This window comes from Coffea eugenioides, chromosome 3 (assembly GCF_003713205.1).
Source record: "Coffea eugenioides isolate CCC68of chromosome 3, Ceug_1.0, whole genome shotgun sequence".
Taxonomy (NCBI): domain Eukaryota; kingdom Viridiplantae; phylum Streptophyta; class Magnoliopsida; order Gentianales; family Rubiaceae; genus Coffea; species Coffea eugenioides.
The window spans coordinates 32,013,006-32,017,047 of NC_040037.1; the positions used below are offsets into that span (position 1 = coordinate 32,013,006).

Below are 4,042 nucleotides of genomic sequence, written 5' to 3' on the forward strand. Positions count from 1 at the left end.
ACCAACCATGTAGGTGATAAATTGAAAGAAGAGAAATAAAAGTAGAGAGCTAGATTAGGTTTTCTTAACATTAAGGTCCTAGGGCTTAGAATGTCTTGTTGCTTCAGACAATGGTCAACTTGGTTAATTAGACCATTAAATTGTGACTTGTTAAGGAAGGAACCCCCTTAATTACTTAGATATTGCTTTCACAAATAAACAAGAATACTCATACCAAAGCTTCATTTATTTTCATGATAAATTAACTTAACATAAGTTCATGAATCTCAATGAAGTTACAAGCTTGTTTCCATCTAAACTCACCTCCTACTGAAGTGAAGATGTAATCTAGAGTTCATAATTTTTGAACTACATATGCTACGCAAATTAAAGGCTCAAACACATGCTTGGATGATCGATAGTTGGTGATCAAGCAACTAAAAATATTAGATGCAAATATATGAACTAACAAGTTCACAAAATGGTGCAGTTCACTGCCCTAAAACCCTTGCTTCTCTAAGAGGCTGTGCCGTGTTGTTGCTTCTGCCAAGCCATAGCATTCGTCTTCTTCCTTCTGTAACAATGAAGCTTTTTAGATTTTTGATAAAGTTGAACAATGAGACTGTGTCAATTGAGCTAAAAAAGTGGCACCATTGTTCATGGAACCATTATAGGTGTGGATATGAGTATGAACACACATTTGAAGACCGCAAAACTTACACTAAAGGGAAAGAACCCAATTACTTCGGATCACTTGAGTGTGAGAGGCAATAACATTCGTTGTTACATCCTTCCAGACAGCTTAAATCTTGTTCTTTGCTAGTGGAAGAGACACCTAAGGTGAAGCCTAAGAAGCCGACCACTGGGTGGCCTTTGGGACGAGGGCGAGGGCATGGTCATGGTCGTGGCCGCGGTTGAGGTTGCTAGATCTAGTCTATTGGTTTAAATTTTTGTGATGATCAGTTATGTAAACATGTTAACTTGAGGGATGGTTAGTTAGGTCGACGGATCTCTTCAATATTATGTTGGAATTTTATGTGCATCTTTGTACTCCAGCAAATTGTCAGTGGCCAAGTTTTGGCAAGCACAAGGATGTGAATTAGTTTCTCACTTGTGTTGTCTAATTTGTTACTCTTACCGACTTGTAGTGGTTATACTACATCGGTATTCTAGTTTTCATAGAGATCATGTTTCTTTATCCAATGGTGAATAATTCTGATTGCCCATGAGAAAAAAAAAGAAAAAAAATTCACAAAATGGCTAAAACTCAACTCAAGTTATCACATATTCATGAAATTACAAGTTCATCTTTTCCCTAGGATGCAAGAGTTTAGCTAAGCATATAGTTGAAGACAGTGAATTTCATAAAATTCTTGAAATGGAACATGAATGAAACAAGGAAGTGAAGGTAAAAATTGATGAAATCTTATTCAATTGAATGAAACAAGCTCCTCAATCTTCTCTTTTACACCCTTGATCTTCAGGTTTACCACAACAAAGTTGTTTTGTTTACTAAGAAATCCTCACCTTTTTTGCTCACACAATCTTGTATTCTAACTAAAACTACCCATTTCTTCTATCATTCTCTCCTTTAATCGATGAGATACAAGAGGTATTTATAGATGTTTTTGGAAGAGAAAATGTGGTCATAAAGTTGCCCTTGATTTTTTCAACTCAAATTTAATTGGTTCCAGCCAGATTTCTACAAAAAAAAAAGTATCAAAAAAAGCAATGTGAAATGAGTGCAAGTTGCAAAGCAACTAGCAGGGAAGTTTCAGCGATCCACAAGCGGATTTGCAAGGTAAATTATCTAGAAAAGCAATGTGAAATGAGTGCAAGTTGCAGAGCAACTAGCAGGGAAGTTTCAGAGATCCACAAGTGGATTTATAAGGCATACCTTGCGGTTCTGCCTCTTTTTGCTTTTCAATGCTTCTTCCACGAATATCAGAGATCCATGAGGTAATTCCTATTGTTTCAGCTCACGTATCTTGGGCTTTTGCACTTGATTTATGACTTTGCATTCTCTTTTCCTTATAATTGAATCCCTTGTATATTTTTCTTCAAATCACCAATGCTAGAGTGACTTCAAGTGCAACTGATTTCATATCAAAAGTAAGCAAATAAATATATTTTAAAGCATGAAAAATGAGCACTTATCAAATTCCCTAACACTTGAATCATTACTTGTCCTCAAACAATAGGAAAAACATACAACGATGATTTAAGAGTTGAAATAAATAATACAGAACTTTAAAACACAACTCCTCATCATAGCAATTATTCAAATTGCCTGAAATACTCATAATATCAAGTAAAAGAGAAATAAATATACCCTAATTTCAACACATCAAACTTAATCTCTTAGCTTAACTAAATTGTACAAGTAAACAAATCATATAGTTACTTCAAACTTTTTCTCTTCAATATACTTTTCTTATTACAAAGAGGGATTTATTCCTTTGATACTATCAATAGCCTTCTCAAATTGTGAAAATGTCTTTTGATGCGAAAATCTGACATTTTTTAAAAGAAGATTCTTGATTATTCAACACTTCACTTATTCGAGTTACTTCATATACTCTTAATTTAAATATCTTTTGAGGCAAAAGTTAACATTAGTAGATGCTAAGCCCTAGTTACTTAGTACTTAAATCATAGGAGGAATACAACTTCTTCTTCTTCTTCTTTTTAAAGGTAAAAGTTGATGAATTTTCTCAAGAAATTAAATATAGGAAGAGAGAATAACTCTATTAACTATATCAGTCATTTACTTATAAAATTAAGTGAAGTGAGAAATATTGTTCAACAATAAAAAATTTAGGCATAATTTCCCATATTTTACCAGATATACTTTCTAAACGTGCAAAAATTCTAATCACTTAATAATGATTTTCAAATCAAACGTGAAATTGAATTTCTTAGTCACATAAATTTATTCCAAAATATAGGAGAAATTGAATGCTAATAGTTGGAACTTTTGCATTTGCAAACCAAAGTGCAAAATTTTTTGGGGTAATTTTGCAATTTTGCACAAGATGTTGGAAAATTTTTGACTGAATTTCCCCTTATGTTTGGATGAAACTCTTTGCTAGCAAGCCCAATTTTTGACAAATTCAAGCACAACTAACATTTCCAATATCAAGTCCAAATTATTTCATGAAAATACTATAAGTATCAAGAAGCAGAAATATCTCCCACCACACTTAGAATATACATTATTCTCAATGTGTAGGAAAGATAAAACAACAAAAGAAAGAAAAACTCCCCAAATGTCAAAGGATGAAGTCCATTCACGAACATTCAGTCTACTACTTAACGAATACTATAGATAATTCAAAAGTAGCACATAATAAGTTCCAACGATCATTAGTCCAAAAGAAAAAGAAATACTACTAAGAGTTAAACAGAAATAATAGCAAAAACAGAGAACCTAAGTTGAGGCAATTTCTCAAGAAGTGGTTGCAGTGCCTTCAAATCCTCAATCATCTCTAGAAAGTTCACAAGTAAGTGGTTAGCACTGGGAAATGCCTAACTGATCCTTGATACGGCACACTCAAATGTCTTGGTGTTCCAATCAAGCATCGATTTGATCAAAGCATTCCTCTACTCGAGTTTGAAAACAATTAATCATATTGAAAAGTCATTGCCAATTTGATCGGGAAGGTGGAGGTGCTGATGCAGAAGTTGAAGAACTAGCTTCGTCTTCACTTCAAGAAGTGGATCATGAAAATTGTTGATTTTTAGCTTGGCCAGCTCCTTTAGACCTTGGTGCAGGGGTATTAGCAGCCCTTATACTCAATTCATGAAGACTATATTCATTGAGCTCATAAATTGCCTTCACTTGCACCTTCTCCATTGCTTCCATATTAACTCCCTCTTGTTCAAATAGAAATGAGAGATGATGCGGGAACCCAAATCGATACTTGGTAGTATGGTGTCTTGCAACCGTCCTCATATAGCTAATAATTATAACTAGGAGTGGAATCTGAGCATATAGAGAAGTCCGATTGTGGAACATTCGGTCCCAGAAGTACAAATCGCTGTTTTGGACTTCATTAAGACT

General features: G+C 34.1%; 1 pseudogene; it reads left to right on the plus strand.

The window, feature by feature from the left end:
* The first annotated feature begins 561 nt into the window (after positions 1 to 561).
* Positions 562 to 897, plus strand: LOC113764575 (annotated as a pseudogene).
* The last annotated feature ends 3,145 nt before the right edge of the window (positions 898 to 4,042 follow it).